This window comes from Ambystoma mexicanum, chromosome 3p (genome assembly GCF_040938575.1).
Source record: "Ambystoma mexicanum isolate Mex_15411 chromosome 3p, UKY_AmexF1_1, whole genome shotgun sequence".
In the NCBI taxonomy this organism is placed as follows: domain Eukaryota; kingdom Metazoa; phylum Chordata; class Amphibia; order Caudata; family Ambystomatidae; genus Ambystoma; species Ambystoma mexicanum.
In genome coordinates this window covers 70,803,692-70,818,094 of record NC_090925.1, presented here as the reverse complement: position 1 = coordinate 70,818,094, position 14,403 = coordinate 70,803,692, and the positions used below count along the sequence as shown (strand labels likewise).

At 39.1% G+C, this 14,403-nt stretch overlaps 1 long non-coding RNA gene across 1 annotated transcript; it reads right to left on the bottom strand.

The window, feature by feature from the left end:
* Positions 1–2,245: 2,245 nt before the first annotated feature.
* On the bottom strand, positions 2,246–12,351 carry LOC138579491 (uncharacterized). Its single transcript, XR_011304022.1, has 5 exons — positions 12,215–12,351; positions 7,555–7,625; positions 6,648–6,739; positions 3,638–3,741; positions 2,246–2,736 (listed from the first exon to the last, which is right to left on the bottom strand). It is a non-coding gene; the product is annotated as an uncharacterized lncRNA (long non-coding RNA).
* Between the last annotated feature and the right edge of the window lie 2,052 nt (positions 12,352–14,403).

Genomic DNA, 14,403 nt, shown 5'->3' with positions numbered 1-14,403 from the left:
TGCAAGTCCATTTGGACCTCAAGTTCTACAATTTTGTAAACATTAGGTACACCATGGTTTACAAAATAGAAGTACCTTGCAAACTTTGTGTACGCCACAATGGTACAATCCAGTAAACATTCTGTTTACCAAACACAATTTTGTAAACCATAGCAAACTGATTGTATACTTAAAATTGCAAAATATAGTAAACCTTTAGTTTACAACTTATTTGCGATTTGCGAACCATTTCACACAGTATGTATGCAAATATGCATCAATGCAGTAAACTTTCAGTTTACAAAGAAAATATTTGTAAACCTTTGCAAACTAAAGGTGTTCTCCTGTTACAGTATTTGAAATGTGTAAACCTTTGATAGCAGTGTCCCAGATTCACAAAAGTTGCTAACGTGCACCGCGTATTCTCCATCTGGCTTTGACTGCATGTAAGTGCATGATTTCCAGGAGAGGTGTGAAAGAGGTATGTGAAAGAGGTATAACTGGCTGTATGTGCAATGAAACCACTGCCTTCCACTCCATACACTCCAAGTTTATGGCCCACCCCTGATACCACTGTTCTCAATCGGCCTGGACCGTGTAGAGGGGGATCCTACGCTTCTTACCACACGGTTAAGCTATATATTCTCCAAAAAAGAAGGTATACTGATATGTGTCTGAAAACCACGATTTCCTATGAAAAAGGTATGTCTATTATCCCAAAATTCTCTTATAAACCTTAAAATGTCTTTTTATTAAACACATAGATAATAGTACTCATAAAATGATCACATTACATAAAACTCCATAAAAACATGAAAACAAATTTTTCACAAAACAAGACACAAGAATAAACACATACTGTGGATTACTTCTCTTGATCACTAGATCAACATCATGTGAAACTTCACATTGGCGTTGTATTTCTTTTTTTTATCACACACTGATTTTCTGATTGTTTCCTAGACCCTACTTGCACAAGTTTCTGTCCCTAAACGCACATATAAATGTAGGACATTCATCAGGGGTATTTCGTTGCTTGTGTTTCTATCACCGTGATAGTCTTCTTTCCTATCACTTATTTTCTTTGTCAGATGTGTTCAGTGATTTGTAAATCCTGTGGGTTAAAGACAACCTATTAGGGTTTTTATTTTTATTTGCACATATCTACTATCGTAGAAATCTTATAAATAGACTCCGATAGTGACACCCCCGATCCACCAAGGGGGATACGTATGCTTCACTCTTACATACCTTCCAAACTGTGGTGACAACGTCCCACAGACGGTGAATTACCTCCAAATGGTAACCAAAAGGGGAAAAAAACGAGATTTCCTTTTCTTTGGGAATATCTCTCCAAATGTCTTCTATTCTAGAAAAATTGGATAAACATAAAGGATACTGTTTCAGCGAGGGAGAATGTATATTGCGTATAGATAATTCTTTTACCACCACCAACAAGGTCCTCTTAGCTGCGTTGGATAGAGGTGAAAAAATATATAAGATTCCTTCAATATTTCCACTGTACCCGTCAGATGGGACACGTGGCTCAAAGATGCATCAGAGGACAAACTAAAAGAGAGAAATGAGAAAAACCCAAAAAATGGCTCCAGTCAGTGTCTAATTCAAAAGCCACTCTATATCACATGTCCTACTCTTGAAAGATATAATAAAATGTAATAAGCGCCCATTCACTTACTATTAGGCTGCTTATTTAGTCTGTATTTTGTAGCTGGTCTTCTGCAGATTCTACAGAGCTTGCATCAAAAGGCATAAGTCTGTCCCAGTGTAGATCTAAATACATCAAAAATATATTCCATTTTAGTATTTGGGTTACATCGTTCTATAATTACACTAAGCCCCAAAAGAATTCGCCTTTTAAACACCCTAAGGTAGTATTAGGTTTCATTTCTCCAGCTTACCTCAATTTGAGATCCCTCCATCGATCATAAGTTTCCCTGCTCGCCTGATACCTACATGTTCTTTGGGTCCCAGCACACATGACCTCTGGGACTGCATTTGCAGTCGCTGGTTTTCACAGTAATTGTTTACATTTCTGTTCATTTCATCTCTGTTTTCTGGCCTTACTGAAGTGAAATATTGCTTGCTTTATGTTTTTTTCAATATGCCACCATATGCCCCCACCTGATTGAAGTGTAAAGATTAATTGAGAACAGACAAATACGGCCATAGTCATGTGTGCATAACCTCATACAGTGAAATCAATGCAAGCACACAAAAAATGAAAAGTAAAATAAATTGTAAACATTTTATTGTATAACATGGAACAGTTTCAAACGCCAATGTAAAGTAACAACTACATCTTAACATTTGGATGCGTATATTTCCCAAAGGGGTACATGTGATTTTGTTTTCCAGAGGAGTATAGACAGAACTGCTATGTCAATGGCAAGTATCATCCAGCATCCATTGAAACTCCTGACCTATGTCCGGTTTCGGCCTTGTGGAATAGGAGCCAGTTTTTCTATGTACATAGCTACAACGTCTTTTTAAATGCTGCCCATGTGCAATGTCACATTTTGTTTTAGCATTCTTGAGCAAGTGAGATTCCCACTTTCTTTTTTTTATACATTTCACATGGATTTTCTCTCCATCCCTGAATGGATCATCTTCCTCCCCAAATTCCTCTGTACTCTGGGTAACTTCCATTGGCAGTGTCAGGAATGCTGCCTTTACTATTGCCTTCTCTTCTACTGGCAGTGTGGTCACATTAATGGCCTCAATCCGGCGTTTACACTTCTGCAGAGAGACAAGGAGTAACGGATTAAATCACATGTACACATAGTGTATACACTTAAAATGCAATGTATCTGGGTCTAAGATTCAGCTATGGAAGGTAGTTTGGTACTGTTTAGCTAGGTTTTAATGTTAGTATAGCTTTGCATCTTCCTTGAGACCTTTCAACACAACACTGTAGCCTAGTAATTTTGGTCCCAGGTTGATCCATCAAGTCCAGGTTGATCCATCAAGTCTGCAGTTAGGTTGAGTACACCAAACCTGCTCATGGTCAACATGGCCATAGCCACAGTAACCACAGCCTCCAGTTCAGTATCCATACATTTCAGATAACCAATGGCTGGCTAGGGTGTTTCTTCATATACAATCTTCCTATTGTGTAGATAGAGTTTGTTTGTCCCTTTTGTAAGTTTTGTTTGTCTCAGGCAAATTTGCTATTGGGATGGGATACATGTAATCGGAAGTAGAGAAATACAAGTCTGCTCATTCAACGAGAAACTCATGTTGCACAGTATTTCATTAAGCATTTTCAGTGTAAATAGTGAGTTTCCTTTGTTGGAGTGTGAACTTTCCAGTTGAAGTCTTAGATAATACCCTTTGTTGGTTGTTCCTTAGGGTATGTGTATGGGTTTAGTTTATTATGCAGTATAGGAGAAGATAACCCATCAACATGCTGGTAGCTATTCATACACCGCCTCTGCAACAGAGAGTTGTACAGTATGCTTATTATGCACCACACTTGCAAGGAGGATCTTCATGAGGTAGCTACACTACCACTTTCTGTTTTAGTAGTGCACAGGATAGCACACCCTACATTTTAGAACAATAAAACATTTGTTTTCTCTGCCATAACCAGATAGTCACTGCTTTACATCATGCGGTTTCCATTATAAAAGCATCTTACATCTCGTTTACTTTTTCTTCTTCTGGCCTCCAACTTCCTCTGCTCCCAAATGCCGGCCTCTTTTTTCTGTCGCCGCAGTTTGCGCCAATAGGTTCTTGCTGCAACTGTAACAAAAGAATGCATGATTTATGGGTATACATTTTTTAATTTGTATGCTTTAAACACTACATCTTATGTTACATATTAGCACCTTTCTGGTGGAGTCAACCAATCGGGATGATCAGAAAGTGGGCTGAATCTAGTCATCCAGGCCCCCATTCCGAGCTGCCTGATGGCTGCTTCCCCCGCCTGCCATCTTCCTCCCACCCTCCGTTCCATTATTTTCTAATACCCTCATACCCACTCACCTGATTGCAGCAGTGGCGGGACCTGCCGCCGCAGCTGCTTCCACTCTGTTGTGGCCACCATAGAAGTGGAACAGGGGCTCCCTACAGAGCCCTGTCTTCCTGCTTCATGGCAGCCATGTTGGGAAAGTATTGTCATTCAATGAACGGGACGCTGCGAGGCAGCCCATTCACTGTATGGAAATCTTTTTCACGTATCCCCTACACATTCTGTGGAACAGGTGCTAACAGTGTTAAGTCCCCGTTCCATGAGCTGTACTGGCTGGTAACCCTCTGCAGCCCTCATGAAATAACCTTCCTACGTTCAGGCCCTTAAGTTGGGGCCCGGGCCGTTACCTCCTGGTACAGCTGTTGGAACGGGTACTTCACGCTTAATTGCAAAAAGTCAAACTAAGAAGAGTAGCATTTTTACCAGCCCTTCATTAACATGACACTTCATTGTGGACTTTTAAACACAATTCAACCAAAGTACTAGTTCAACCTCGGTTGGCTCTTTTCATGTATGTAAGTGAAGCTCCCTGTGAAACTAAATATTGGACAGTTTGTAGGAACTAAGCACTCTTCATTACTGCGGTTACATTCATATTGTCTACCTTCTTAGATCGGACTGAGTATTAAGACTACATTGATAGCTCCTCTTGCCATTTACTCCACACCAGAATACACAAAATAATAACCACCCTTTTTAAATGAATAATTAATATTTTATCTCTGATCATTATACGTTTATTCTCAAATGCTGAATTTAATGTATTTACACACAAAGGTGTATGAGTGATTTTGTGAAGTATCCCACATCTATTACCTTGTATTCCTTCACCTCTTTAGTCCATATTTCCTCTGTTCTCTGTTCCTCTACTTGTCATTGTTCCTCTCTAAGTGCAAGAACGAACAGGAGGGCAAAGGAGGTGACAAGGTCCTAGACTCTTTTAGACCCCTACAGGGAGGTACAGTCTATCCCCTAGTTAGGGTAGGAAGACTGATCCCAGGAAATATGGTCAACTATAGGGCAGACTAGTTGGTAATTGAGTCAGCTAAGGTAATCCAGGTTGTCCCAGCAACCTCGGAAAAAGGATACATGAGGGGCAACCAGGAACAATCATTTCTAAAGATATTTGAACAGACACTGACACCTCATTTCTTGAGGAGGGAGATAATCCTGTCAATTGTGGTCTTGAGAGTGGAACTTTAACTATTCCATATCTGGAGGCCCTTCTATTGTCCCACTCTTAGTGGCTTTTAGTCACCATCTTTTTTGTGTTATGGTCTGATCATAAAGGTTATGAGGGGGTCAGATGAAACTCCAGGGGCTTAACAATTGGTAGCCAACAGATATCCCTCTTGGGAGACAACTCAGATGCAGTTGATCCATGTAGCAACACATACAGATGGGGGGAATTAGCAGGAGAGAAGCCAAGGGCCCCAGAAGCTGGGAACCTTAAGTCTAGGGCAAGCAGCATGGCATTTTACCTCCTCACTCGCTGGCTTTTTCCTTGGTACCAGCTGCTCTCGTCCCCTTTTTCCTAGTCCGCAACTGTACTCTGCTTATAATAGCTAGTCTGCATTGAATAAACACTCCCCCCAGAGGGCGGTGAACACACCAGTTGCATGCTCCAGTACGCTCTACTCCTGACAGTACCGGAGTAAGCGTGTGGTCTGCAGGGCTCGGACATCACTAAAGGGCGTTCTCAAGGGAGAACCAGAATAGACAAGGCAGGAGACGTCTTATCATACATAGTTTAAAGGGAATGGACAAAAGACTTTTGTCTTTTGCAAAATGAAGTTCCATTTTGGTGCTAGCTTTTCAAATCATGGCTCAACCTCTACGATAGGTTGTTAACTTGTATTTGTGGAACACGTGAAAGCATTAGAACTTGAAGGCAAACTTCACTTTAAACGAAACCCAAGCATATCGTTTGTCTCAACTATTATCAGATGAGCCCATTAATCTAATTTGGTCAAGAACATTTAACTTTGCAAACTGACCAAGAAAATATTAAAGTATTAAATATGCATCAACCTTCATAACTCTTAAACCACCATGCTTTTAATAATTATGTTTTTCTTCATTATATTTCACACTGGGAGTGCTTGCTTCAATAAATGGATGTTCCTCTCTAGAGCTCATTTTGTGAGTGCTGTGAGAATTAATAAAGGTGCTAAAGATAGGAATAGTGGTATTACACTTGTCTTCATACCTGCTTCAGGGCATTTGGGGGTTTTGTGAAAGCAGAGGTTGGCACAGACGGGAAGTGACATTGCGGCCTCCCTTTTGCCACCTGCCTCCAAAATCCACATTGTTCTATGCCAGCATAAAATGTCATGAAATCAATGGATCCCATATGGGTATCTGCTTGCTTTTTACACCATCAAAAAGCAGCCAGATTACATAAGAATCCATTGAAAATTCTGCCTCGCGGGCAGCCTTTTACTCAATCCACCTTGTGTAGTTCAGAAATAAAGGCTTGCAGGTGAACATGGATGAAAGTGCCCCTTTGTTTTGAATTTGCAGTACAAATAAAGAATATTGCCCAGATGAGACATGTTAACACTGAAGTGCAAACCTAACAAGCCCATAATGGGCATTTTACTTCCAGGAGGAACATTTCTTCCTCTGTATTTAAATGGATTTGTGTAGATTACATCATAGTTAATGCACATATTACCATTTGTTTCTTCAGTGGATGCAGCTGGGTTTGCCCCCCTCACATATTCATGCAATCATGACGTTAAGGCACAATTGTTTGTCCCCACAGGGCTGTAAAAAAAGAAATGACATGGTGAATGGCCCACTGGTAATATATATGCTAACATTTTAAATGTGAATGAATTGAAAAACAGATAGAAAGTATTGGTTAATAAATGTTGCATTTAAAATGGTAAATCACATACATGAAATTCACAAAAATGGAAATGTGTTGCACTAATCATCACAACACAATATGCATGCAATGTTGTTGATAGATTTGTGTAAGTACAAGAAAGCACGCATTTACATTTCTAAATACTCCAACAGCCCTGTCTACCACAGCTTGACAATATATACAGTCCATTTGCAAACAGGGAGCATTACTGGTGCCCTCCTGCTATAACAGAGAGTAGATTGTGACCAATCCCTCACTTCTATAAACCTGTATCAGTTTGATTTTTGCATTAACATTTTAGTGAAAGTGAATATTTTTCAAATATGAGCAAAACAACGTTTACCACCTTAGTTAGTAATCCTCTACCGATTCACCAGTAAGTGGTTGCAGAGCTCTTTTTATTGTTAGGAAAGTAGAATAAATGTTCACGGTTCATTCATTGAGAAGCTGGGGAATAGAACCCGGGGAAGAGGGCTTATAATGTATCAGAGTAGGTCTCGTTGGAAAGATTTAAGAGACTTCACTTTTGCAGAGCTAAGATTGTGTTGAAATCTACATAATTACAATTATATAGGCTTGAACAAATATACATAAGGGCTTTTTTTACAAATACATTTTCATCACTACAAATATGCAATTGCATAATTCAGGGAGGAAGCAGATGTACTATTCTGTTAATGTAGTAAAAAACAAAATAATATTGTCATACTCCTCATCTGTATCCCACATTGGCATCTTCTCACAATCGGTGTAGTATTTATAGCCCCTGTGCAGAAGATTCTGTTGGATGAAAAAGACATATCCTTTAATGTGAACACCGTCATCGTTGCTAAATACACAAAATGCAATGAAAAAACACAGTTCATGTTATTGAATTTGATATAATAAAGTCCAAGGAAATATTTCATGATGTGCTTGGAAACAAACCGAAAACCGCACTGCAAGTGTTATAGAGAAGCCCACATTCCCTTGTGTAAATCCATTGTTTTTAATTGACTGCATTCACTATTTTTCAATATGTTTATGGCATTTTCATGAAATCTGGTGTCTGTAATTGTAAGCGATATTCAATCAACACTACAGCTAAGTCAATGCCTAGTCTGGGATGCTGAGGAAAACCCTTATTGATGTATTTTAATATCCAGTTCAGTACTCTGGATGACAACCCGTGTATAACACCCCCCTCTTAGAATCCCCCTGACCCCACTGAGCCAAGAAGTAGGTTTGTTTTGCAAATTAAAAGGTTTATTTGAAAATTTAAACAATATATATATCACACTTCTATAAATAAATTGATAATGGATATTACACTTGTGAATATGAGCAATAATCAGCAAGAGGCAACTATGAATAGGAACAGAAGAACAAGGTGGGAAAGAATGCTTTATATGGTTCAAGGAAACGCAAGGTGGAATAAAATGCAGTACAGAAATAACTTGTTATGATTTTAGCAAAAGGTAATATGATCACTTTTTCTTTTGACAATTCACTCCCCCCTATGCAATACCAGAAATGGAAGGAGAGCACACAGTCTTCAAGAATTCCAACAAATCACACTTTATAATGCAATACACAGTTCCAGTTCTCCCAGCAAGCTTAGAGGAAACAGGTAGGAGTTTGAAACACAGGCCCAAAATGCTTTTAAATGTGATGGCAATGGATGGGAAAATGTGCCAACTGATTTTAATTCCCTCTAGAGATTCAGGTTGAGTGGGAGATGCGTGTTGGTATTAGTTCAGGCTCAGTTTAGCAATGCTCTATGAGTTATTACCAAGTTGCAAACGAATTTTAGCAAAGAGAAGCAAAAAGCTGCTAATTTCTACAGATGAATAAATCGGGCCAAATCGCAAATCGCTGTAAATTTCGCGAGTGCGTGTCTCGCGATTACGGGAAAAGTATAGGGAGTAGGAAGTCGGTTCTAGGTTCGTTGGAAAGCCTAGATTCTAAGCTTTCAGATGAAAGTTAAATTTCGTTCCAGAGATACGGACGATTAAATAAAGGTAGTTTTTCGGATTTAAAATAAACTCAAAATGACAGGCGACAGCTTACAGCTGCAGAATTGACAGGTGACAGTTGTGCAGCTTTAAAAATGACAGATGACACGATTTCTAGGAGGCAGTTCTACTTAGGTTAAAATAGTTTGGATTAGATTATTTTAACTAAGAGATTGGTTCTGCACGGTTCTGCTAGGTACTCACAATATAAATTTGAACTAGGCCTCGTCACAGATCTGGTCAACACGTCCGGCTGCAGTTCTGTCTGCTCGGCGGGTCAATCAGGCACCGGTTCTGCTCACAGCGATCTGGGTCAGCTCTGCTCTGCTGGTCTAGCCTCTCTGGATTCTGGATGTAACACTGCTTTCTGGGTACTGCTATAGGTTCTTGCAAAAATTCTCGGCAAAACTCCAAACAGCTCGCCCGGCTGTTGAATAGTTTGGTTAGTTTTGAGGCCTGCTGAAGAGGATTCAGCTGGTGGATTCAGGCCTCTCTGCTACAAATTCTGGAGTTAATTTCTGCTACAGGTTCTGGAGATTGATGGATTTGAAGTCTGGATCTCTGGATGTGAAGTCGTCGGTCAGCATGCTCCGCAGCAAATGGAATTGAATGTCTCTACCTGTCCCAGCAGTCTCTTTTTATGTGTTTTGAAAATGGGTGTGTGCCTGGGCCTAGCTAAGCCTGCCCCTCTCTACATGTCTTTGGCCCAATTCTCCCCTCTCCCATGATTGGGGGAAGGAAATGGATTGTCATCATGATGAGGTCTGTTTATGGGTCAGAGGATCCTCCCCTGGTCAGTTTGCCCACAAATCTATATTGGATTCAAATACATCTTTCCCAGAAACACAATTTGTTGAAATTACATGTACACATTATATATTCCTTATGGTCCATGCTTGTCCGCCTCTGATCTTCCTGGGAGCTTGCATTCAAAAATGACAACATTTTGTGCATTTTAACTGGTTTTGCAATATCGGACATTTACCCAAAATTACACACAGTTGCGCAAGGAGTATGGACATTAATTGATGAAGTGTCAGATTTTTAACATGCAGACATTTGGAGTAAGACCCTATTTTCCGCTAGCAACCCCCCAGAATACACTACAGGGTCCTAACGCCTCTTAAAATGTGCACCGAAAAATCACAAGAATAATGGTATTACTTATATAATTCTGACAAGTCCGTACTATGAATTATCCATGTTTTTTTAAATTATGCCCTGGTCAAAAAGGGTTGTGGCTTCCCACATCACATGGTGGAATAACTGGTTTATCCACTTCCCCCAAGCCAGCTTGTTCACAGAGGCACAGCTGCCCCCCAGTTTCTCCCAAGAGGAAGTTATTTTACGACGCCCCCAATATAACATTTGCCTGAGTCAAGGAAGTTGCATTGTTCGGTCCCTTCCAGTTCCCAGGTGCTCCACCCCTAATCTAATCAGAGAGGTGCTACAGGTTCTTTTGGCAAGGGGTGGCAGGATGCAGCTAGGCCTGGGAAGAGTGGCTGTTGATCCAGTTTCAACTCCTGTCGGGGGTAGTTGTCAGGCAGAATTCAGTTTCATTAAGCCAGGTTGCAGCTAAATGTCACTTTTTGTTCCCAGTTTTCTACATTCAAATCAAACTGAAAATTTATACCTATACATTAAATAATTACTTCCTTCAAGTCATTTCAGAATATAGTCTTACATTGTATCCACCTCTTAGCAAGTCTTTCCTTTGTCTGGTTTTGTTTCATTTGTTCAGTTTTACACAAAAGTCTGGTGGTTTTAAAACGCCGGCTTTCTGATAGTGGTGAGTACTGGTAATGCAACCATTTTTGGGATTAAGAAAATGAATTCCCCACAGTTCTGAGTTGCTTTTTGGCAATCAGCATTGCCATTTCCAATGGTTTCAGGCTACTGTGTGTGTAGCCCAATGGTGGTTTTAGGCAGTGCCCTCCTGTGCTCACAACATATGCAAAAATGGGTGGCAGCCTATTCTTCATGTTTTCCCTGTGCACTCTCTGGGGAGTTCTGGCCATCATGATGTTTTCCATGCCAGTACTGCACAGTTTTATGGTAGGGCTTGGATGCATGGGTAAAAACATCCCACATAATATTTAAACAGATATTTGAACACCTTTCAAGAATGACATCAAGTGAACTTCTATTTTAAAATACAATTGGAGGGGCATGATATTGGGATGACATTGCCTTCATTTGTGAAGAATCAGCATGACTTTGTATAGCCAATTGCTCTGCTTGTGAAGATATTCTGCAGATTGAAGTAGCAGGTTACCGTTGCACCAAGAGTGGTACACTAATTTTACTTGGTCTTGAGGATTCTAGCTCTGGTTTACCAAAATGGCTTGGCTTGCTTATACATGAAGTCATAAAAATAAACATGAGTAGGAGAACAGTGCTGTTCAATAGATCTACATGTGTTGGTGGTTGAGGAGAGGAGCAGGGTGTGATGTCGTCCACAGATTCCAAAAAATAGCGGTTCTTGTTGTTGAAAACATACAACTATAACTATTGGAAATGTGTGTAATACCATCAGTAAATATGGTGGCCGCTCAACAGAAAAATACACATTTGTAAAATGAGTATATACAGTTACCATTGTCAATGGTGCAGCTTTAATATTGTCTTTTCCTCTTGTCTGATTTTTTTTTGCCAGCTGAGCTTTGAGGTCTTCAATTGTTTCAATTACTTTTTCTATGAAATAAACCCCCCCTGGATTAACATTTTCAGTTTCTGTATTCATTTACATCATTTAAAAGTAATGTAATAATGCTAATGCTTAAAACAACCAATTCCCAAAGACTTATTACCGGTCAGAGGTGTAATTGCATGTTGATTAGCAATTCCAATTGATCACTTTTGGGAGCAACACAATTAAACAAGCATAGGAGGTGTAGTTTAGCCATCTCTTTCAAAGGCAGTCATATCACTGTTTGCTCAGTTACTTTGAGGAATAGCCATCATTTTTAAATTTGACTTCATAAGAATGCAACATGTAATCAAGTGCTCCTTGTCAAACAGATGCAGTCAGAGCAACGGGTGGGTCTAAACAACGAATAAAAAATACCAATAGCAATGATATGCTCTGGGAATATACTAGAGATCAAAAGAAGACCAGCTGTTTGTCCACTTTGACTCACTCAATCCTTAACATGGGCGTGTTCACAACCACTGTTATGGAATTCTGTGATTATCGATTTATCTACCAAATGATGCTTAGCCCTAGCAGTATACATGTACATAGTTTCTTCTTAAACGTATGCTTATGTCCCCTCAAAATGAAACACTGTCAAAAACGGGAAATGCACTGGTATCCTACAATCTGAGAAATATCACTGATTGTGTCATGAACGTGTTCCTTACCAAAACACATACCTGATTTTCAAGCAGCTGTTTCTGAATCTGCAAAACTTCTGCCATCACTTCCTGGTTAGCTTGTGTACCCTGGCCATCTACACTTGACTCCTGACACACTTCTTGCCAATGTTGATCACTGCATAAGCATTAGAAAATGACTAACTACAAAATAACGTAAACAGCATTCACAGGATAACTAACATACTTCTCAGGTATTGACAACAAAGGTCAGCCACATAGTTTGCGATCACAAGTAAATGCAAAAGTCCCAAGAATAATATTGTCTTCCTGTTCTGTGTGGTAAGGCTGGCGTACACATTTAAATGTATTATGTTTCTGATATCAAATGGGGCTTGGTGTTTATCGGAGGAGGGAGGTTTATATTGATGACTAATATAAAAATGCCAGCCAATTAAAAGAAACTAGGATTATGCTTGTACTTTGGTGATAAGAAGCAGAAGAAATGTTTGACCATGCAAATGTAAATAAAAATCATTGAGACATGTTCTTGAAAAATAATTTGAGCAACACATAATTCCAAATATTTGCTTTTTTGGCTCAATTATATTTCTTTTTACTAATTACAAGAGCGTCAAGAAACCATACACATGTACATAAAAAAGATGAAAAAAGTATCTCTCAGTTTGTAAAGCAGCTTCTTGGTGACGATAATGCAGTAGATGTAAAACAATCATAAATTGCGTAAAAGTGCAATTACATGGATTACAAAAACAATTCCAGTAGTTAGGTCAAAAATTAACCACCATACGGCATGTGTTTTTGAGATATAAATTTGTTTGTTTCTTATATTTATACAATTTGCAAAGTACTGGCTGAACACCAGCTTTTAGTGCTAAATTGAATTCATCAAATGTCTTTGACATTTGATCTTGTTCTGACATAACATGTGTTATTCTGTTCATATGGGCACAGTTATTCAAATATTCTTGATTTATTGTGCTGCTTTCTTGGTTGTAGACCTTACACCTTCCTTTCCTCCTCTTTCTTCTCAATTTTAGACTAGTTCTGGAGCGATTTCTTTTCCTACCCAACAAGACAAAATATATATTACATTCTGTTTCATAATACCAACTCATCAAAAGGTGTTATTGCCATACTGCCATTCTGTTACAAATAAATATGGCAAAATCTCCTCCACAATGAAGGCTTGTGCATGTATATTATGGAGCAGGACCCTTTTCATACATATGTAAAAGACTTAACTTCATCCCAGAATAACAAGCACGTTTTTACACTGGTACATCACAATAAAAAACCCAAGAGGTTCAGCCTGCAATGCCACCAACCACACTAAGAAATAAAGAATGAGTGGCTCTGTGTGGAAATGTCCCATGGGAAAAAGTCACCAGCTAGGCAATTATTTTCCCTGCACCTCAAAAGGCCTTACCACATATATTCTAGGATGGGTATTATATACTACTCTAATTCTAGTTCTTGAATTTTTGAGGAAAGTGCAAGACATTCTTGGATATGTAAATTTGGGGAAATGTCACCCCCTGGCGTCCTTTTCCCCCATGCAAATGTATCACTGGATACCAACTGGATACAAAATCAGTTTGTCAAAAAAACAGTACAAAAAAACCTGCAAGTTACAGCCTCATGTATGATTCATGTATATTGCTCTTGTGCCCGATTATAGCCTATGATAATTATTCAACAATTGTGTAGAGTTATGGCTTCTAAGGAATATGCATTGTGGTGCCATTTTCCTGTTTGGCTGATAAAGAAACGTCTACCAACAATGTACTTATCAAAGCAAATGTTATATTACTTAAAGAAAGTACACATCATCTTTGAATTACAAGGATTAAGCCAATTCATAAAAAATAAAGGTTGTGACATGGTTGAGAGATTCTGTTTCATTATTTGTATTAATGATGTGGCACACAAGCTGTGATGGGGCTTTTAAAGTATCTTAGCAGATTGATTTATTGTACATGGAGAATGCCTGGAGGATCAATGTGGAAACTTAAAAGAGTCAAAGCCAAGAAAAGGAAAGCAAACATCAAACCCATGGTTACAATTTGATAAAAGAAACACTATGGGCAGTTATTTTAAGTAAATGTTGGTAGCCATGAGATAAGGGTTATGAACCCACTGTCTCATCCATGGTTGAGTTTACAGAGCAGCAATTCAGCTATGACATCAATGTCCTGAAAACACAGACCAAAACTGTTCTCGCAGCA